The sequence below is a fragment of the Pan troglodytes genome, chromosome 6, assembly GCF_028858775.2.
Source record: "Pan troglodytes isolate AG18354 chromosome 6, NHGRI_mPanTro3-v2.0_pri, whole genome shotgun sequence".
NCBI classification, from domain to species: Eukaryota; Metazoa; Chordata; class Mammalia; order Primates; family Hominidae; genus Pan; species Pan troglodytes.
This window is the reverse complement of record NC_072404.2, coordinates 136,595,692-136,619,371: the sequence shown is the minus strand read 5'-3', so window position 1 is coordinate 136,619,371 and position 23,680 is coordinate 136,595,692. Positions and strand designations below refer to the sequence as shown.

Sequence of the window (23,680 nt, the reverse complement as noted above, 5' to 3'; positions counted from 1 at the left end):
ATTTTGTCAGTTTGGTTCAATAACATTTTTTGAGATTGTCTGGTTTATAAATGCCAAGGTATAAGGTACTGAGTGATTTTTTTCCTAAACAATAAACTCTGCTGACACCACCTTGTCTTTCGCGTAATAACTGCTACCCCCAACACTATTTTCTGACTTTTTATTGTAATCTTGTTCTAAACACATCAGTCTTTCTCTATTGCAATCTAACCACACATTGTTATTAGACTTAAACTTTGAAACACATTTCTGAACATATCTCCCCAATATTTTTAAAAATCAACGATTTACCATTGGCATTAAACAAAAGCCACACTTACTAGTCTGATTCTTCGGTTTACAATTTGGTTTCATCTACTAGCTTGGCCTTACCGTCCATAATCAACTTTGTATACTCCACAGATGAGGCAATTTGGACAGCTTGCTTTGCTACTCTTGTGCTGCCAGGCTCAGCTTCCATCTCTGCACATCGAGCTCCTACTCAAAGTTCATGGTTCAAGTCAGTTCCACGGCTCTCTCAATAGCTAGAATTCTACAGTCTCTGCCCTCAGCATTTTTCTAAGAATTCTTCTACTGTTACCTCTATTAAGCACATACATGCGCATGCACACACACACACACAAACACACCCATATACACACACTCGACTGTAGCAATTATTCTGCCTAAATCAAATCCTAGCTTTGCCCATTACTAGCTGTTTAACATGGGGCATTACTTAACCTCCCTGTGCCTTAGTTTCCTCAAGTATGAAAAGAAGGATAATCATAGGACTTACTTCTAAAGGCTTTTGTGGGGAATAAATGAGTTTCTGTAAAGTGCTGAGAACAGTGCTTGATGTATAGTTGGCCCTTTGTAAGTAATTTGGTGTTATCCATAGCAGCAGTCATAGTAAAGGTATTAGTGGTACTGTTGTTATTTTTTTATCCCTGGCAGTACTTTCATGTGATCTCATGTATTGCTCATGATCAACAAACATTTATAGAGTAAAGCAGTAAGTAAATGAGCATAAAGTAATACATTTTAAAGTGAGAGTCAATGCACTAATTTGCTATTACTTTTAAAACCTGCTTTAAGAATGCTCTCTTAATAGTACCAGGACTTATTGGGTCCTCTCTAGAAGAAAAAAAAAAAAAAAAGATTATTTTTAAGGAATAATGAAAGTAAAAACAAAGCTCTACGAACTGGAAACTTGTGGATTAGCTACTTTATGAAAGTACATTATTTTAGTGTGCAATTCTGGAGAAGCAAACATTGATCAACATTTATATTTGATATCCTTAACTTTAATAAACGTACACAAAACAAAAGTTGAGTTCAGTCCAGTAATGGCAACCAAATGGTGTTTTTTAACTTTCCAGATTGACTTTGTGCCCATTATTTCATTAAAGTTCTCTTGCTCTAATGAGCTAGACTTGTGGGAAAAGGTTTAAAAATAAAGCTGAAAAAAAAAAGAAACTTTAGTGTGATCTAAAATTCGGTCTCATCTATTCTCTGTCAGCGTACGGTAGCACGGGGAACTGAAGAAACACTCTTCAGCCTTTGAAAATCAATGTGCATTTATAAGAGAGCTGCTGCCTTTCAGTCATAGCATTTTCCCTGCTGTCTTATAAGTATGTCCTGCACTAAATTTTACATGTCCCCAGACTCCTATTTAATTCTCACAGCTGGGAGACAGGACTAAGTCCAGCCAAATCTGTTTTCCTAGAGTGCCTACAAATCTGCCCTTTAATAATTTATTTTCTCTACTATAATGGTCTCTAACTAAGCTCTAATAGATTTTGCCACACAGTTGCTGCTTTAATCAGAGAAGAGAGTTTTATGGGTTTATTAATCATGCTCTTTTTCAAAAGCTGCTGATTAAGCATTTGCCTGACAGTTGCAAGCAGTCAGAAGGTACAATGGAGGCTGTTTGCTTACTGAGTAGCAGCCTGCAGGTAGCTTTCTCATAGGGCCCACAACAGACTGCATACAGCTAGTGCCAACTGAGCAGACTGAAGTTTCAATTCCCCCCAGCTCCCAGCAGCAGATTGTTCTCAGCAATCTTCTCCCCACCATTTTATTCACCAGGACTATTCCAGCAGCCAATAGCAAAATTCCTTCCTGCTCTCCACATCCCAAAGCAGCTAAATTATTTCTGAAAACTGAATGACATGCTTGGCAAAGAATGTATTCCACCCTGAGGCGCTACTTACAACAAGGTTTTCTTTGGCCTACTCAAGCAGCAGACCCACTAAACACCATCTCCCCCCCGCCTTCTAGGAAAGCGGCAACCTAAGCCACATAGTCCCTTTATGTGTTATAGTCAAGGCACCAACTAACAGCCAAACAACACAGCAAGGCTTCCTGGATTCAAGAAAACCCCTATTTCTCCAAGGCCAATTTACAGCACACTCATAGGAACACACATTCACACCAAACACCAACAAAGCTGGAGGTTTTGTTAGAAGTCAAGATACCGGTAATAAGCAGCAAGTTGTGTTTTTGAAAGAAAAATTAACTATTGAATGTTTTTACACTGAAGATAAATGTTTTCTTCAAAATGCATAACTGTCTGGAAGTCCTTCATATTTCTTAGATATGTGTGTAAATTTCCCTATTCCCTTAGTGGTTATTACCAAGTAGAGAAGAGTTAAAATATCCTTGAGGTGAATTTAGTAATGATTGGTCCATGACTCATCTAAACTTTTCTACATTTGGTTCCAGAGCAAACATTTAAAGCAGTACTTCATATTCTCCACCTAGCATAACTGTGTTAGATGTACTTCTCCTTTGACTTAAAATGATCAGATTTCTAAAATTAAATTTTTGCTGGAGTTATCAACATTATGTGATGTATCTGTAAACACTAGAAAATGAGCAGTTCTTTGTTTCAATATGTGTTTTCATATAATGAAAGGTGATTTAAAATGATAGTAATTAAACTATGGAAAGAATAAAGCAAAAATATTTTAAAATTATCTTATGTTTCTTCAAAATCAAGCTGTTAACTCTACACAAAGATTTCCTGGGTTAGTATTACAGATACCTGTGTAGATATTTCATCATGTCTATTAAAAGTCTGGGGTCTTACATGTTTCTATTTGTATCTCCTATTTTGAAAGAATTCATGGACAAATAAAACAGGAGACTTTAGTATGGTACTTTATACACTGTAGTATACTAAGCAAGAAAATCATAATATTAAAAACTAATGGTGCTCACTTCACCAACACATATACTAAAATTGGAATGATACAGAGAAGATTAACATGGCCCCTGTGTAAGGATGACATGCAACAAATTCACGAAGCGTTCCATATTTTTAAAACAGAAAATTTAGCCTGGCATGGTGGAACAAGCCTGTAGTCCCAGCTTCTCAGGAGGCTGAGGCAAGAGGATCACCGGAGCCCTGAAGGCCGAGGCTGCAGTGAATGGTGAAAGCACCACTGCACTCCATCCTGGGCAATGGAGTGAGCCCATGTCTCAAAACAGAAAAACAAAAAACAAACAACTAATGAGAGAAAGGGATGTTTTTAAAAACAGATCATTTTAGTTCTAATGAATTTATAAAAATTAAAAACTTATTTTACGAGACATTAGAAAGTCCCAATACACACATTTGAATTCATTTCTATCCTTCACATCATATTACATTTTTAAATAAGCAATGACACATACTGAGCTTTAAAGCTTGACAGATTTAACAGAAAAACCAAAACCCCAAACCATACAGCTGGTAAATGAAATAATCATCAGTTAGTCTTGATATGTGGAGATCATATATGCTCTGCTTCAATCACCTGAAAAAAATGGTAAAATAAATCTATACTTCAGTCCATTTTAATTAAATTATATTTAATCAGCATTATCCAGGTAGTGCCATGAACAGTTTCTACTGCTATCATTTCAAAATATATTATAGGCCGGGTACAGTGGCTTGTGCTAGTAATCCCAGCACTTTGGGAGGCCAAGGCAGGTGGATCACCTGAGGTCAGGAGTTCAAGACCAGCCTGGCCAACATGGTGAAACCCTGTCTCTACTAAAATAAATACAAAAATTAGCTGGGCATGGTGGCAGGCACCTGTAGTCCAAGCTACTTGGGAGGCTGAGGCAGGAGAATTGCTTGAACCCGGGAGGCAGAGGTTGCATTAAGCCGAGATAGACCACTGCACTATAGCCTGGGCAACAGAGCAAGATTCTGTCTCAAAAAAAAAATATATATATATATATATATATATATATATATAGAGAGAGAGAGAGAGAGAGAGAGAGAGCTTGCTCATCCATGTTAATAGAGGCCATGACTGTACAGATAAATGAAGTCCACAGATATTAATTTCTAACTCTTACTTCATTATATACATATAAGAAAATACTTCTGATTTATTTCTGAGATTTTCTATTAGGCATGTCTTAATCTTACACCTGAGTTTTATAGGAGATATAAAGTAGTAGAAATTTGACATAAATCAGAAATAGGATTAAATCTTAACTACAACTAACCCTGGGCAAGTTACTAGCCTTTTAAAACTTCAAGTTCCTCCTCTGTAGAGTTAACAACACTTACATAGTGGGGTTATTGAAAGGCTCTGCACCTACTAACACATAGTAGTTGCTCAGAAATGGCAACTTCTCTCTATTTTCCTACTTTTCCTCTGCCCTTCATTTGCTTCTGGCCCACTCTTTAGAATCTTGGAGCATACCACGCCATTGCTGAAATTTTCAGATGATCCATGAGAAGAAGCAATTAAAGAAGAAATTGAATTAATGTGATTTTGATTTTATTAGTTGAAGCGACCCAATAGGAACTTTGACACAAAAGAAAGCAAAACTTTTATATCTACCAAACAAGCCTAAAAGGTATTAGGGTACTATAAATGGTTTATTTTTTCAACTAAAGTAACCCAGATTGTTCAAATTTTCCATCATTTAGCTTGGTATCTTTAATAAATGTTGGCCAGTCTAACAGCGCTCACATTTCACTTTTGGTTTCTTCTCTTTTAATTTTTTCATCAAACATTTGTTCATATGCATTGTAAAAACAAATAGAAATTAACCATAGCAATGGCTAAGATATAAACCACAAATTTGACTGAGTCAGCGGAGGTTTTTCTGGGTAACCCCAAAATTCCATGTCTCTGCGTATTTCAGTCCCTTTGTCAACTTATTACATGATAAATGAAACAGATCAGAAGAACAGAGTAAAAGTTAATCCATCTTAAGAGTTCTATATGCTCTTGGTCAGATCCCCGATCCAAAAGGAAACCTGATCTAGGTTTTGAAAGCACTTTGGTGTCCCAGAATGATTTTACTTGATCAAGTTCCCAGAAAATACATGGTTGATCCTGATGACAAATTGTCAGAAAGTCAGTGGGGAAGTACTCTGCTTCTCCTCAACAGAAAACATAAAAATCATATCTATTTTGTCTGTCTTAAAATTTTGATATAAGTCTTCTCTTTGTCATCGGGTGTGAATATTTATTATTTATTTTACAGTATGTGTTTTGTATTCAAGTGAGGAAATGAATAAAAGATACTTTTCTCTGGAAATTTTCTCTATCCTTTCATTCTTTGTGTATTCTCTTGACTTCTAAATAACTATTGGTCTGCTTTACCCCTCAAAGCCTGACCTGCAGTTACTTAAGTTTGAACATAATGTGCCAAACATTTTGTTCACCATATTAAGCTATGTGTCGGGTACAAAGAATAACTTAAGGTTAGCTCTGGTACTCGAGGGATATCCTGCTTGATTCTAGAGAGCACAGACCCAAAGCAGCATGTACACTCATGCATATCATCCATCCTATAGGTTGTATATTTCTTCCAAAATATTTGGAACCAGAAGTGTTTTGGATTTCAGATGTTTTTAGATTTCAGAATATCTGCAGTAAATATTTACCAGTTGAGCAGCCCTAATCCAAGAATCTGAAAACCAAAACGCTCCAATGAGCATTCTTTTGAACCTCATGTCAGTACTCAAAAAGTTTTGAATTTTGTAGCAGTTCAGATCTTGGATTTCCAGATTAGGGATACCCGAACTCTATATGCATACATGACTTGTAGGAAAGGATGAGGGGAAATGGTGAAAGAATAAGATGACCCAAGAAAGAGCCAATTATATTTAGGAAATGGCCAGTGGACATGGTAGTTAATAGTTGCAGATTCAAATATAATGGCAAAGCTTCACAGATTTCCCCTCTCCAATTTCATTACTTTCTGCTTCTGGGTCTCTAATTTACTCATAATGCCAGAAATGGGATCACTGCACAAGATATTTTCAATGTATTTTTAAGGTCTACTTATATCACTTATCGTCAAGGAAGTGTTTTGGTTTCCTGCCACCTAGACAAGAGATCCAACAACACTTTGATTAAAATGAAATATTTATTGTGGACCTAACTGCAGTGCCAGTTTGTTGGTAAGCCAGGGAAATAACGTTGAAGGAAAGTTCAAAAACTGAATTGTTCAAATAATAGCATTTCCTTTTTTTCTTTCTACCATCTTTCTCAATTTTTGTGATGAGCTCACCAATTAAAAATACATTTTGATCAAGGTCTGAAACTGATATACCTCTCAGAGTTCTGGACCCAAAACTATGAAAAAGAACCACAGAGGCATGCAACCAATAACCACCCAAATTTGAGTGAATTAGAACTTTTCCGTTTTGCCACACTAGTCCGAAAGCCACAGGCATTCCACCACCCCAGAAGGATCTGGAGAACTGATGGAGAGAATAAAAAATGAACGCAGCTTGTACATAATTGTGCTGTTGTATTCTTATTTCAACAGCCATAGAAAGAACCCCAAGTTTCAATTCAAAGGCCTCCCTAGCAAAAATAATATTCTTCTCCTCAGCCTGTCTTGTACTGGTCCTTCGAAATCATCTCAGATGTCACTTCCTCCAAGAAGCCTCCTCTAATATGCTTAATTGCAGACTGCAGGGTGTAGGCTTATGGTATCCTTTGCTCACCAGGGCATGAATTTCCCTATAAATCTGCAAACTATTTGTTAAACTCTAAAAACGTTGCCCTTTTCTATGCTCAGTGTTTTTCGAAGAGTTTGGATTGCGGTTTATATTCTAAAAGGTGGCAAAAAGCATGAATCAAACAGTTCTTTTACTTTTTTCCCCCAAGCACCTATCCTCTAATATTTTGGAACATTTTCCTCATTCCATTAATTCTCTATTTTGCTATAACCACATGGCCTTTACCTCCAAGTAACCTTGGCATTTATAGGCTAAGGGAACAATACTATAACAGCCAAGACTGGCCAGACAGGCTTTAAAACTCAGCACTGACTCTGGGATGGGGAAAATCTGATTTGTATGCGTGCGACTTTTGTAAAATAATTTGTAACTTAACTTAGATGACTTCACTAGGATTTAATAAAATCCTGTCATCACATTCAGGTTTCAGATTTTATATGTTTGCTAAATGTGGTAGAATAATCCAGAGCTGCTTTCATTTCTTCAGTTTGAGAGACTGTATTATTTGAAAGAGAAGTTTTTGATGGTCAAAAAAGGATATATATTTCTCTGATACTGGAAAATAAAAGTAGATAAAAGTATTTTCTTAAAAATTATTTCTTTCTTTATTTTCTAGTTTTCCTGAGTCTAGGAAAACATTGCCTCTCTAATTTTACTAAAGTTAGAATTGAAATTAGTTCCTGAAAATAATATTTGGGATTAGGGGCAGTTTAATGTCTGGAACACACAGGTCTGGAAGTGAGAAAATCTTGGTCTTATCCACCTTAAAATATTCAGACATATCTTTTTAAAAACTAAATCGGATTATGCCATGCCTGTTCTCAAAATCACCCTGTCCTTCTGACCCCTGTCCAATAAAATCTAGTCTTTTTTTTTTTTTGATACAGAGTCTCGCTCTGTCACCCAGGCTGGAGTACAGTGGCGCGATCTCGGCTCACTGCAACCTCCCCGCTCTACTCACTGTTTCTCAAATCACCAGCATGTGCACACCCCAGGGCTTTTGCACTCACTGTTGTTCTGCTTAGGATGTGCCTGTACCAGATAGCTGAAAGGCTTCTCTTCTCATTTCATTCAGGTCTCTGCACAAATGTCACCTCATCAAATGGGCTTCTCTCATCACTATTACAATAGTGTCCCTTCTCATTCTCTGACTTTTTATCTTGTTTAATTTTTCTTCAGAGCACTTATCATTATGTGGCCTATTATATATTTACTTGTTAAAATTCTTTAACTGTTTCTTCAACCCTAATGTAAATTTCACAAAAGCAGAGATTTTTGTCTCTTTTTGTTTACTGCCTAGTTCTTGTTCACTGTTGTTGCCTAGTGTCTATAATAGTACCTGATGCTCAGTAGGCACTCAGGAAATATTTGTTGCAAGTATTTATATCTGTTGAATGAATAAATAAATCTTTGTATCTATTTCCTAAATGGATGCAGAGTTAAGATGATAAAATAGGCAATAAATACAAATTTTATATATATATAAAAAACCTCATAAGAAAGTAGAATAAGAATATGGCTAGAACACTTTCATTTCTTTTCCAAAAATTGTGGTGACTTTAAAAATCACCTATGGGCAAACTCATTATTTTTCATAAATTGAGAGGCATCATGGTTAAATTAATTTTTCTAACAAACCTTCTGATATGGTTTGGCTCTGTGTCCCCACCCAAATCTCATGTTGAATTGTAATACCCAGTGTTGGGGGAGGGACCTGGTGACCTGGTGGGAGGGGAGTGTATCATGGGGGTGGATTTCCCCCTTGCTGTTCTCATGATAGTGGGTTCTCATGAGAACTGATGTGTGGCACTTCCTCCTTCACTCTTTCTCTCTCCTGTTGCCATGTGAAGATGTGCTTGCTTTCCCTTCTCCTTCTGCCATGATTGTAAGTACGTTTAGGCTTTCCAGCCGTGTTTCCTGTACAGCCTGCAGAACTGTCAGTCAATTAAACCTCTTTTTTTCATAGATTACCCAGTTTCAGGTAGTTCTTTATAGCAGTGTGAGAATGGATTAATACACCTTCATTGATTTTACAGGACTTTTTCATACTGGCTTCAAAGTATCCTTCATCTTCATAAATGAAGAAAGCTATCTTGGAGCAAGGAAAATGTCGGAAGTAAAGGTAGAATGGAACACCATTATGTGATAATATGTCTGAAGGGCCCAGAAATGCCCAGATCCTGCTATAAGGCATAGTCACTACTCTGGTAGTTAGCAGCTTCTGAGATAATCAGACAAAGGATGACGACAAATGAGAAGCAAGGTTACTGTTGCCCAGGCTTTGCCTCAATTTTCTTTGGTAGTAAACCTGGCAGAGTCTAATACTCATGTGCAAGGAGCATTACCTCCCTCACCCAAGCTTAGATCCTAGTCTTCTCTTCTCTCTACACCTTCTTGCCAATGACATAATGGCGTATCTGAGCCTCAATCACACTTGAGATGAGAAGGATTTTTCTGTCCCCATCTTAACTCTATTTCTCAGCTACATTCCCATATTTTACCACTACTCCCATTCCTTCTTGGCTTTGCCATGCCACACTCTCCTGATTTTCTCTCTTTGTCCTTATCCCTCCATTTAAGTTTCCTTTTCTGATTCTCCCCTTTCCCCATCTCTAAATGTTATGATCCTCAAGGCTGAGTTTTGGAATCTTTTAGTTTTTCTCCTCACAATCTCTCTCTAGGATGTGTCATTCATTCCCACTAATGTATTTATTTTTAATGTTTTATTTGTAGAAAAGTTCAAACAAAACAAGATTAAATTTAGATTAACTGACTACAGTAAACAATAACTGAATTGTACATTTTAAAATAAAGAGTGTAATTTTGTTGTTTGTGATGCAAAGGATAAATGCTTGAAGGGACAGATACCCCATTCTCTATCATGTGCTTATTTCACATTGCATGCCTATATCAAAACATCTCATGTACTCCATATATATATATATATATATATATATCTACTATGTACCCATAGAATAAAAAAATAATAAATTTGGATTGAACATCCATATTCAACAATTATCAACATACGGTCAATCGTATTTTATCTAAACTTCTACTCCCTGATTTCTTCTCACTGGGTTATTGTAAAGTCATTACCAGACATTGTATCATTTCATCTATAAATGCTTTGATATATATTTCTAAAAGACAAACACTATTTTATATAACTAAAATATCAATCAAATTTAGAAAAAATTAATAGTTACTTAATAGAAGCAAGTATCCAGTGTTTAAATTACTCTTATTGTTTATGTTTTTAAACAATTGGTTTGTTTGAATCATGAGCCTAAAAAAACATGAACATTACATTTATTTAGGAAGTCCTGTGAACTTCCTCATTGCATCATATCAAGAGGCACATAATGTCTAGTTGCATCATCTGTAAAATAAAATAAAGTCTATGTTTTCCAACTTTATGGCCACATTGTAAAATGGGGTGAGCGGGCAACAGGGCCTGAAAAGCCAGCTCATCTTTGTCCCTGCTGGTTAGTAGAGATTTTATAATTCTGGGTTGCAAAACTATACTTTGTTTTGCTTCTCAACTCTTCTATAACCTGCAAGTAATTTACTCTGTTAAATTAAAGCTGTTTGAAAGACCTAGAGTGTTTACTGCTCTTGAGTGTTTACTGCTCTTGGCTAAACTGCTTGATGCAGACAAGATCACAAGTTTAATTTTGGAGATTATGAGGCTGAGGTGCCCTTAGATCCAATGAACACAAAACCTAACACTCCTGCCATCACCTACAAAGCACATGTGATCTGTCCCCATCTACCTGTCCATCCTCTTCATATATCACCCTCTCCCTTATTCAACCACGCTTACCACACTGGTCTTTCTGTTTCGTTTTTGTTTTTGTTTTCAAAAGTGCTAAGCTCTTTCTTGCCACAAACCTTTGAAACAGCAGTTTTCTATACTTGGGATTTTCTTACTGCAGCCTTTCTCAAAACTGGCTTCCTCTTGGTTGAAATATACCCTTCACAGTGAGATGTCCTCTGACAATCCTACCGACCTACTGGGCTCCTTACCATTGTCCATTATAGCAGCCTGCTCTTTTCATTTACAGCACTTAGCATAATCTGTAATTATTATATTATTTTGGATCCTTATTTAATGTCTAGATCATAAAATATATTATAAACTCCACAAGAGCAGGAGAGAAAAATCATGTCTACTTTGATGACCTTTATATTCTTGTGGGTACCCACTGTACCCCAGAAAATTGCATCTAGAATGAATGAATGTGCTCCAGAGCCCAGGGGCAGGCCCAGGTTTGGCCAGTTTATAGCCTATGCTGCAGGGAAGCAGGAAGTATCAGAGTAGACCACACTAATGTGCAGACTCTTCTGAAGTACGATGACCCAGCACAATGGATATATGTTTAAACAAATATCCTGGATTTTGACCCTCTTGAGAAACTGGGTCAAGAATTTTTTTTCTCCTCTAGAAAAGACAAGATAAATTTAACCAGCTTGAAATGTTGGGTAAGAAATCCAGCTATTGATTGCTTGACGAAACCAGAACCACTAGACTGCTAAGCGTGTAAGATAATTTTAAGATAAAAATATTTAAAGCAAATTTACAGGATACATAATTTTTTTATTTTTTAGGGTCTCACAAAAGACTTTCTTCAATAAACTGCAGGTATCTATAACATTTGATATTTGATTTTGATAATCTTGGTAGATGTGTGTATAGTGCCCTATATGTTGGAAATCTTGTAAGGAATATGTATTATGCTGGTGTTCAGCTTTCTAGGCACCAGGAAATTAAAAAAGTATATTGGCCCAAGGGCAGCTTTTTCATAGATGCATAAAATATCGGGAATTTCAAATAGAGCTATGAGGACTCATTTTATAATAACAGATAAGTGCTAGTGTCCCACACACAACATTCAAATATTATTTAATAAAATTTTAAAGTTATGGAGAAAGCAGCTTTCTATAAATTCCCATGCATACAATGTTTAGGTAATTTGCAAGTATTGAAGTAAAATTTGAAACATATTTTACCAAAGACAGAGAAGGAATAAAGGGCTGTGATAAAAGTATGGACGAGATTTGCAAATTTTGTCTCCCTATCTGCTCAAAAGTATGAATAACAAGGTCTTGGATACAGAATAGTTTTGGGAAGAGAAGCCAATTAAAGCAGATAAAACTAAATACCTTTTTTCTTAGTCCATTTTTTAAATGTCTTTATGCAAGAATGGCCAGTGGGAAAAAAATTATTATAATAGTGTTACATCCAGTTTGTTGGATGTAACTCTCAATACTTTAAAACACGATATATGACTAATCAGTTGTTTGCAAAACATTTAAAATGCCCGTGTCAGATTACAACCTGACCACTGAAATTTTCCCAGCACATTGCTTCCTTTCTTCTCACTGGAATGAGACTTATGGATTGTTTAAGCAGAGAATCGCAGTTAGCAGCAGCATGCTGTGCATCTAAAAATCCATTAGGAAACTGTGATCATTGGACTCATATCTGCAGTAGCAATTCATTCCTAAGAACCCCCAGTAGATGCAAAGTTTGCCTACGTTCACGGAGTGTAGTTGCTTGCTGAGTTTTGCATTCCCGAATTATAGTGCTTTGTAGAGATGGGGAATGAAGGCAGAAAGCAGTCATGTTTAACATTATCTTTCTCCATCCACTTTATACTAAAACCTCCAGAATTACTTATTGATTCCACAGCTTAAAATTATGTCCTTAATTATTACTAATAAAACAACAATTTTTGATGCCTTATAGGCATCAAGTTTTGTATATTGTGCATTTATTTATCCTATCTCCTGTGATTTAATAGAGATTTTAGAATTAAAATTTAAACTTGTTTGGGGTAAAAATAGATACTTTAAAATAATTCTACAATGAATGTCTTTCTATGCTATTTGTCATAGTCATTTATGAAATATATAGGTATATTTACTAAAGAATAAGTGAGTGGACTGTTTATTGCATCTTTTGCCATCTCTGTATAGAGATACATCATTTGCTATAATTTCAGTCTAGTGAATATTTATATTTGTCTGTGCCACTTAAAAATTTCCAAGAACCTTATACTGTTCTTCACACACAGAACTGATGCTATTAACCTGGAGAATTTGATTCTGCTTTGGGTCTCAGGAGTGGTGATAGGATAGTACTGAGCCATACATCTGCTTGCTCCCATTGTGAGCTCATTTATGATAAACAGCATCCATGTCTGAAAGGTTTTGCTGAAAGCTGGTGTGTGATTTTAACCATAGAAAAGAGTGAGGTTAGTCTCTTCATAAAGAAATCACTGTGTCTGCTTCACTCTCCATTTAACCATAGGAATTAAATGGTTCCAGACATAGCAACAATTATTTTTATGCTTTCAAGTATATAGTCAATCCAATATTGAATATTGTTCCCTTCTCTAGGTTTGATCAAGTTTACCTTGTTAAAGACACTTAATTGTTTTAAAGAGCAAAAGTAACCTATTTATTCTACTATTTTCTCATTAATTTTCCATCAGTGAGAACTAAGCACACTTCTGCATCTATTTTACAATGAATTTTTTTGTTCACTCACCTCCAGTTCTTACTCTATTTTTATTGCCAGAATTTGATTAAGGCAATTGTTAAGTGTACACAGAGTATAACTCAGAAAATAGTCAGAATTATCTTTAATACTGTTAAAGTTGGAAGAAATAGAAAACTCACTCACTAGTTTTCTGTAGGAAATAAAATGTAAAATTTCTTAAGAGGAAAAATGGGTTCCTTCTAAAGTTTAGCAAGAAAGATTAAACACTACATGGCTTTTGATAGGTGTGGTGAAACTCAGAAATAATTAAAAGCAGCTTTAGGGTTAAATTAAAGTAGCAATATTTTTTATTTCTCATTTATCTGAAATGAAACAAAAATCTCAACTACATTACTATTGTAACTGTTCACAAAAACTGTTGGTTTGCCCTCAGATTTTTCAGCAACTTAAGACACTCTTTTCCCCTTTTTATTAGAGGAATCACTTAAATAGTAGAAAAAAAATGGCTAAATCAAAACTCCCACATCCACTTAAAAAATACAACTGTGGTTCTGCTTCCTTCCTTTTGAAAGAAAAGAATCACACAAAATACATTTTTTTTTTTTTTTGAGACAGAGTCTCGCTCTGTCACCCAGGCTGCAGTGCAGTGGCGCGAATATTGGCTCACTGCAACCTCCGTCCCCTGGGTTCAAGCAATTCTCCTGCCTCAGCCTCCTGAGTAGCTGGGATTACAGGCATGTGCCACCATGGCTGGCTAATTTTTGTATTTTCAGTAGAAACAGGGTTTCACTATGTTGGCCAGGCTGGTCTTGAATTCCTGGCCTGAAGTAATCTGCCCGCCTCAGCCTTGCAAAGTGAAGAAATAATTTTTAAAGAAGTATGGAAAACAGTCATTCTCTACCCCCAAGTGAATTGTATGAATCTTTAATCATCAACAGTCTAATACTTTTCCAGTTACCAGAACTTAAACTAATTCTGTGCTTTATTCTCAGTTTATATTATAAACCAGCATTGAAAGCAAAATTGAAATCCTGAAAATTAAAATACATAGAAAACTAATATCATTATGTTCTTCTATTCATATCCAGTCCCCACTAACATCTGAGGTATTTCACATAATCTAAACATTTATTTGAACAGTTTTCTGTAGCTATTCATCCACTTACCCACTGCTTATTACCTGGTCTATTAGATCTGTGAGAGAACATGGAAACAAAATCTGTACCTTAAGGAATTTACAGAAGACTGTCAGTCTTCTAAAATACTCTGTGGACATGTGGAATTTCTGAGAGCATATACTGTCCTCCTCTCTTTCTTTGGGATACCTTTGAGGTCAAGGGTCCTTTATATTCTCAAACCTATGTTCAAGTTAATATTAAACAAATATCTCTTGGCTGACAACTGTCACCAACTCTAGATTTCAAATGTATTGAAAACTTTGAAGCAAATATTACTTAAAATTTGAATTTTTATTGCCATATGTCATTTTATTTCCTGGTGACAGTTGTGAAAAAGAATTTCTAAGCTGAGTGGAAGCTTTACATCTTCAGGGATAAAGCCCATTGGGTTGTCATAAGCCTAATGATTTCTAGGCTCAAAGAGTTTAGATAAGCACTCAGCACTTGGGGAAAGCTTGTAGGTTCTACAGCACATAATTACTATGAATTATCTAACTATTAATAACTGCAGTTTCTTGGATGAGTCATACATTTTTGCAAGACTTTGGAAACAAAACTGAGTTTTTTTTTCTTTGAAAAGACAAAGATAGGAACTCACGATAATAAATAGGAATAAGTTTTTGAAGAAAAAAATGCTAGCATAAAGGGGAGTGAGGAAAAAAAGGAGGAAACTAATATTTCAGACACCTTCCATGTACCAGGCACAGTGGTCCTCAAGCTACATAGAAGCTTGTCTTATCTAATTAATGTTCGCAATGACACAGTGAAGCAGGCAGTATGATCTCCATCACAGAGACAAGGTAAGCAACTTGCCCAAAGTAATCCCAATAGCAAGCGGAGGACTAGAATCTAAACCCAGACTGGGTAGCTGACTATAGAACTTACAATCTGACCAGCATTACTCCTCTGTGGCATGTCATTTCAAGCTACACTGAACATCAGTTAAAATAGAAGTCTCAGCCTTAGAAACATAATGACATTCAATAACCACAGAACAAATAATAACAAGGAGAAATGAAAAGGGGATAGGAGGGAGAGAAAAAGGGAGGGAGGAAGAGAGGGAGGCAAAGAAGGAGGAAAGAAAGGAAGAAATAAGGAAAGAAAGGGAAGAAAAGAAGGAAGGAAGGGAAGGAATGAAAGGAAGGAAGGCAGGCAGGCAGGTTGCTGAAATGCCACGTCACTCCTACTATTACCAGTTACTGTCTCTATTAAGTGAACTTCTTTAATTTTGCTAAGAGCTAGTCTGTTTTTGTTTTTTAATGTTAATATAAGGATTTTTTTTTATTATTATACTTTAAGTTTTAGGGTACATGTGCACATTGTGCAGGTTAGTTACATATGTATACATGTGCCATGCTGGTGCGCTGCACCCACTAACTCGTCATCTAGCATTAGGTATATCTCCCAATGCTATCCCTCCCCCCTCCCCCCTCCCCACCACAGTCCCCAGAGTGTGATATTCCCCTTCCTCTGTCCATGTGATCTCATTGTTCAATTCCCACCTATGAGTGAGAATATGCGGTGTTTGGTTTTTTGTTCTTGCGATAGTTTACTGAGAATGATGGTTTCCAGTTTCATCCATGTCCCTACAAAGGACATGAACTCATCATTTTTTATGGCTGCATAGTATTCCATGGTGTATATGTGCCACATTTTCTTAATCCAGTCTATCATTGTTGGACATTTGAGCTAGTCTGTTTTTGATGCAGTAAAAAATACCTTAACATGGTCTACTAACTCTTCTGGCACAATTTCTATGAATTTTATATGTATTTTTTTCGGGAAATGTAACATCATTAAAACTAAAAAAAAAAAAAAAAAAAAAGCTCTCATCGAATTGAAGTATTTAGCACGGGCTGACATATTCTAATGTTACCATAGCTTTTATAGTGGTTTTTATTGATTCTTATTGTCTAAAATAACAGAAATATGCAACATGTTAGAAGGGTTTGGGGCACAAAAAGTTTTATGAGGGAAGTAAGCTTGTGTGACAGCTGATATAGACACAAATGTCCCCCTAGTTTCCCAGGTTCATTTTGGAATAAATGTGACTTTTAAATTTCCAGGTACTAGTTTCCTCTAAGAATATCTAACTCAGAACCATATTAAAAGTTGTAAGACTACAATATGCCCAATTAATATGCATCTAATATTCCTTGATTTAGAGTTATCTGACAATAATATGCCAGCCTTGCCAGGAACTAGGTGTGTGACCTGTGGAAAGTCACTCAACCACTCTGTGTTGTTTTATTTTTCTTATTTGTAAAAGGAACTTAATAATTGAACCTTTCTCATACTTATGGATGATATAGGTTTTAACAATTTTACTAAAGGTTGACTAAAATGTTAGAAATCTATTCATGCAAACAACAATATTTGCAAACTTTTAATATTAGTCAAGGTGACATTTTGGTTAAGAAATGATGACCATCTCTTAGAAAATTAAAGAGGAATCTTTATGGTATCTTGCTGACATATAAATTTTTTAAACATCTTTAAAAATCAATAACGTATTTATGTACAGATCACAGCAATATTTTTTGAGAAATGTATTTCAAACAAATATCTTTAATTCCATCCAAAAAACAATTGAGATTCTAATATGATTTAATTTTCCTGGGGACAGTCATTCTTTACCAACTGATAAGTAAATATTTCAAAATTTTAGCTACTGGAAACTTCAAGTTACAGGGTATTTTTTGTATTGTTCCCTCTGCGTGGAATATTCTTTATTCTTAGATGGTGAGTGAAATGCTTGTAAACCTTACAGACTGTCTGAAGAATATACTTGCATGTCAAGCAAACTGGGGAAACCATTCACCTTTTACAAATATATAAAACAAGCTCAGCTGAACACCATTGTTTCTCCTGCAGTATGATCATCTCTCACACAAAAACACAATAAATCCATTTAAGAATCATCACACTTCATCTCATACAGTTTCCTTGAGTACAGTAGAACCCTTACTGTTGACTATTTCTTGAACATGATGAAAAAAATTAGTTTAAAATATTATTTTGTGAAAAAGCCTCAAGTCCATTTAGAGATGAAGCCCAAATCAAATGTCATACAGTCACAGTTTCAACCCTGGCTGACCACCCTGATCCGATCCTGTCAGAGAATGCTAAGACATGTCCCAGCTAATCATCACATTAGTCCTAAAAGTAACTAAGAACATTACTTTTAGTTTTAAAAGTAACCACCTTCCATGTCTCAGGCTACGCTGGAAGTATTGGAGGTGAGGTATTAATTTTAAAGCCTATAGGTAGATCATCTAAAAATCATGTTCTGTTCCTGTCATAAAGGGTGCATTTAAGTCTCTTCCTGTTCTCTCTTCTCTTCTCCATTGTGTAGCAAAGAAAAATTGATGGAGCATGAAAATCTCGGGCTAATAATAGTATATGAAAGAAGAACAGAAAGTGTGTGCCAAGGTGTGACCCACTGAGAGAACCCTGGAGACAAGAGTGTACAGATAATGTATCACGTAATTCTAGATTTTGTCATGAATTCCATGATGTATTAAAATAATTATTTCAGGATATTATTGTCCCATTGGCTTCAAAGGATAATGCAGAAAAACTAAGTAAAGAGCCTCAGAATTTTTTAAAGAAAATCAAATTAGCTACCACATTAAAAGTCTATTTTTATTTCATTGTTGATATTTTCCAAGAAAAAAATATATTTCTAAAATCTTCGGAATCCATTTGTGTGTTACTTTTTAAAACATAGGGAAAAGGTAAAATAGGCCATCAGCTGAAAACACTTGTCTCTCCTGCAGTGCGATAATCTACTCACATGAAAATATAATGAGTCACTTTAAGAATCATCACACACATCTCTCGCAGTTTGCCCAAGTGTTGGGAATTTGTCAGGAAGAAAGCTACCTATCATGTGGTCTTTGGGACCACCATGTGATACTATTCCAAGATTCTGAAAATCCAAGCAATCTCATTCACTGAGAGAATAGTCAAATGATGTGTACTTTGTGAAAGTCATACAATAAAAAGAAAAACATAACAGTAAATCAGTTTTATACTTTAAATGTGAAATTTTAGATCCCAGTGTGTATCACAGAACACAGTGCAATCATTGTTACTTTCATTTTTTTCCCTTAAAAAACTGCAAGGTGTTATAAATTGTGAATAATTTAAAACATTAAATGTTTACTAACAAAACTTCAGACTATCAAAGCAATATAATTTATTTGTCTTTGTCTTATACTAATTAAAATGTACTACTTCCCTTACTACTTTGGGGCAGGGCTAAGGAACAATGACCTTTAATACATGTTGCCTAAGAAGCTAACTATAAACTGTTATGTTGGGTTTATAAGTCATTACCATTGAGCTGTTATTCATCCTAAATCTTAAACATTTGAACAGATTTCAATTCATGTAAACAACAGAAAATCAAATAAGAATATGAACAAAATAAAGTGATTTTCATAATTAAAGGCTTAAAGGTATAGACACATGAAAAAAACTTCTGTTTCTGCTTAGAAGAATATGCCAGAAACGTTCCATTCTGCACACTATTGTGATAGTACTTCAGCAAGGTCTGGGGAATAAATTTATCTTCAGAATAATCCTCCCTACCCTTTAAATTTATTACATGTATACACTAGGATATAAAGGTTTACGTTAAGTTGGATACTTCCTGACATGCTTTGCTTGACTTACTCCAACCATCACTCTCTATTTCATTCAGTGCCAAACTTCTTACAGAGTATATCTATATCCACAGCTATTAATTCCACAGCTATTAATTTCTTAGGCTTGCAGCCTAGCGTCTGCCCTCACCATTCTAGGGGAATAGTTCATCTTAAGGTCTCTAACCTTCTAAATGACTAGGCCAACAGGTTGGCTCATAGTCTTAACACCCATACCCCATCATTTTCCTGCAGGGCCCGACTTCACTGATCACTCCATTTTGAAACATCTTTCACTTTTGGTTTCCAAAACACGGTACAGCTTTGTTCTCCTCCCATATCTCTGACCTTGTTTTTCTGCTGTATATGCTGGCTCCAAACTTTCTCCTACCTTCTAAATATACATTGTCTCCTTGAACCTCTTTGCTGCATCCTGTTCTTTAGGTAGTCTCACCTGGCTTCACAGACTAAGTTATCACATTTATACCATTGACACCTGCATCTCCAACCCCAGTCTCAACATTCCCCTTCAGGTTTCAATTTAGTTGCCTCACAGCTCTGCTACATGACCTACCTGTACCTTAAAAATTCAACTTGTCCTGAGAACATTAGCATATTCTCTGCAAGGTCAGCTCTTCTTGCTTTCCCTGTGTATTTCTGGAGGCACCATTCACCCTCAGTCATCTAAGTTCAAATGCTTCCATCACGATTGACTGCTTTGGTTCTGTCACTCCTGGCATTCCATTCCTCCACTTTTAATTTGGGACACATGTACTTTGCCATTGTAGTGTAGGCTGTAACATCTTGCACAGTCCTTACCACCTGTCTGCACAACTTTTTTGTCCATGTTTAAGATTCATATGATTCATCATCAATTGTACTTGAAGTGGATCTTTCTCATCAAGCTGTCCCCCATTCCCTGTTTACTTCCACATTACAGCACAAAGTTAATGCCCTTCACCATAACAACAACAACAACAACAACAAAAATACACATGTGTATAATAGGTGCAAGTTTCAAAGACCACAAACTTGGTGTGTAAAATGTAACTTTCTTTCTCTGAAAAGAAATTTAATTTCTAGTTAAATATCCATTCCTCAAGGAAGTCAGGATGGGCAACTTTTAGATGCTTTTTCATTCAGTGGTGTTGTCTCCGATGCTATTTTCCCAATATTCCTTACTGTCATTTCTCCTCTTTTCACCAGTTGGTGGTTCATTGCCCCCTCCTCAGAGGCTGCATGCCGAAAAATGAGGGTGAGGTCCTCTCTGCTACTAGGTCCTCAATCTCTTTGTGGTTCTTCTGACAAAAAGATCTGGATTCAAGAGCCCCTCCTCATGAATACTTCCTAGCACCTACCTCCTTTACTTCCCCATTGCTTTTTCTTTCTGTTCTCCAATTCAGAGAACTGTAATATCTTGGGGATGACAATAAGGGATTAAATCCTAGAATCCTTTCCTGTAGGGAAGAATCCAGATTATCTAATGGACTTTATTTTCTTACTTGCATTCATGCTATAACAACTTTACCCCCTGGTCATAAGAATAGAACACAGCAGATATTTCCTGCATGGAAGGAAGGTAGGGGCAGAAGGAAAAAGGGTGAAAGAAGCATAGCTTATTACAAAATGTCATGTCATGACATTATAGTAGCAGAACTTAAAGACCACTTCAGAAAGGATTATTTCCAAGCTGCAGTACAGCACTTTCTCCTCACTGCTCTTTGGAAGGAACTAGCCGTTGCACTGTTATATGTGTGTAACTCTTTATGGAAAGAATTATTTTAGGTAAATATATGGGCAATATATGCATTTTGTTTGGCTTGTACACAATATATGCATTTCTTTGGCTTGGCTTAAACCTTTAAAAAGTGTTTTTTGAGAATTTTCACATAAAATCCACATTTTCTGCTTTTTTAGAAAAATATAAAAAATTGGCAACATCAGGAACTTGTACAAAATTGACTTAAATACAGCTTGTAAAGTCGGATAGAGAAACATGGTAAGTAGGCAAGGAGACAGAACTAATATCAACTAAGCACCTTCTATGAGCTCGACAACTGCACACACGAACACACACACATATCATTGAATCCTTGAAGTTAGGGAGGTAAGATGTTATTATTCTCATGTCAAAAAGCTAGCAAGTGACAGAGACAGGAAAGGAATCTGCATCTCTCTCACAAGGAAAACACACTACTAAACAAGAAATGGCGAGAAAAGAATGTAGTCCCGATGCATCTAAATCTCAGTGGTACCTTCTGGGAATGAGAATGCATAGAAACCAACAGACCAAACAAAATATCAAAATGTACGCTACTGCCATTCTTTGCTGCTTTGAAGCAAGTCTCTTTTTGCCAGAGTTCTCTTACTTCCTAGGCAGCCAAATTAAGTAGCTACAAGTCAGAACATGACAGATTTACTTTAAAGCTATCAACAATTCTATACTTTGGAGTACTTCTAGTCACTATTATCACAGATGCTTCCTTTCCAAGGATGGCAGAAATCTCTGTGATAGAAAGAATATAAATAACCTGTATTTTACTTCAGATTGCCTTTGTCCTTTTCAAAATAGGAGAAGGCATACAACAAGTTATATTAGCGCAGCTCTTTCCACTGCCTCTATAAATGCATAAAGTAGCAATTTTCTTTCTAAACCAAATCTGTTTGGCAAGATATAATTGCTGTTATACAAATTTAAAAATGGTCCTCTTCAGGGGAGTTTACACCTTTCAGATATTTTTGAGCTATTGTCATGACGTTCACCTTTCCCTTTGGACATATTTGACTCCTTTAATCATGGCTAATAAATCAATCCTTTCATCCTCTTAATTTTTCTTGTTATTCTCTGAACTCCATCCAGTTGGCTTATATGTATTTAGTAATATGCAAACCAAAACTAAATGTAATATTCCAACTGTGTTTTTTTTCAGTATTACAAAGGTGATATTTTAAAAGCTATTGATTCCCTGTAAAACATGTTTAAAAAAAAAAAGAAATCAGAGAAAATGAAAGGAAATAGTGAGAAAGAAATAGTAAGGGCTCCTATTAATGTTGCAACTTTGATTTATTTATGGATATTCCCTGATTTCAATTATAGGAGGCTTATTACTACTAGTTATTTAACTAACTATGCAATTCAAGTTATTTCCAGAGGTGTTTTGTTTTTTGTTTTTTGTTTTCCAGCGGGGAGGATAGAGGGATATTGTTTGTCTATTGTTTTTAGCACATAAAACTCTCGAGTTATTTATTTAACCCTATCCCTATGGCCAGAGTCCTGCTAGTATTAGACTAATTCCTTAAGTAATTTACACCTACTTGTCATACTAAATCACCAAGCGGTATACATTCTAGACTGTCCGTTATAGGAGGGCACTCACCTCAAGTTAATTTGCTGCTTCTTGGACCCCTGCTGCCACTGTTTCTCTGAAAAAAAGATGAACCATATCCCTTGGTCCAGCTGCCTTGCCTGACAAATCTATTTGTTATAGAAAACTGCTGTGGAGCTTCTCTTGTCCTTCACTGGCTCACTCTGGTGCTGGCATCAGCCTTCCTCTATCGCTCTTTCTTACAGTGGGTCAACAGTCTTGTTGTATTGAAAAGTTCCAAAATGTGGTAGCTGTTAATTCAAAGTTTATTTTAACTTAAAAATTTGACCTTTGTTTTAAATATAATTCATCTCCAATTTTGGAACTTCCTTGAAATATTCCCATTTGAATTCAAGAAATAAGTGTTATTTCAGTAATAACATTGATGCTTTTTAGCTAAGGTAGAATAGAAGACTGACTTTGAGTACAAGATTCTGGAACCAAACTACCTACATTTGAAAGCCAATCCATCCACTATCCTGTGTAATGAGACACGTAAATGCTCTCTGCCTCAGTTTCTGTCACAATAAAATGGGGATTTTATAATTTTGAAGTATGTTCCTTCAATATCTAGTTTATTGAGAGTTTATAACATGAAGGGAAGTTGAATTTTATTGAAAGTTTTTCTGCATCTCTTGAGATAGCCATCTATGACAGATCCACAGCCAACATCATATTGAATGGGGAAAAGCTGGAAGCATTCCCCTTGAAAATTGGCACAAGACAAGGATGCCCTCTCACTACTTCTATTCAGCCTAGTATTGGAAGTCCTAGCTAGAGCAATCAGGCAAGAGAAAGAAAGGCCATCCAAATAGGAACAGAGAAAGTCAAATAATCCCTGTTTGCTGACAACATGATTCTATATCTAGAAAACCCCACAGTCGTAGCCCAAAAGCTCCTTTAGCTGATAAACAACTTCAACAAAGTCTTGGGATACAAAATCAATGTACAAGAATCACTAGCATTTCTCTACACCAACTACAGCCAAACTGAGGGCCAAATCAGGAGCACAA

At 35.9% G+C, this 23,680-nt stretch overlaps 1 protein-coding gene and 1 non-coding gene across 7 annotated transcripts in view; one reads left to right on the top strand and one right to left on the bottom strand.

The window, feature by feature from the left end:
- The window catches only part of CPED1 (cadherin like and PC-esterase domain containing 1), a 315,315-nt gene that overhangs the window by 104,774 nt on the left and 186,861 nt on the right, over positions 1 to 23,680 (bottom strand). The window lies entirely within an intron of this gene.
- LOC112209832 (U6 spliceosomal RNA) lies at positions 3,197 to 3,306 on the top strand. The gene has a single exon (XR_002944834.1). It is a non-coding gene; the product is annotated as a U6 spliceosomal RNA (small nuclear RNA).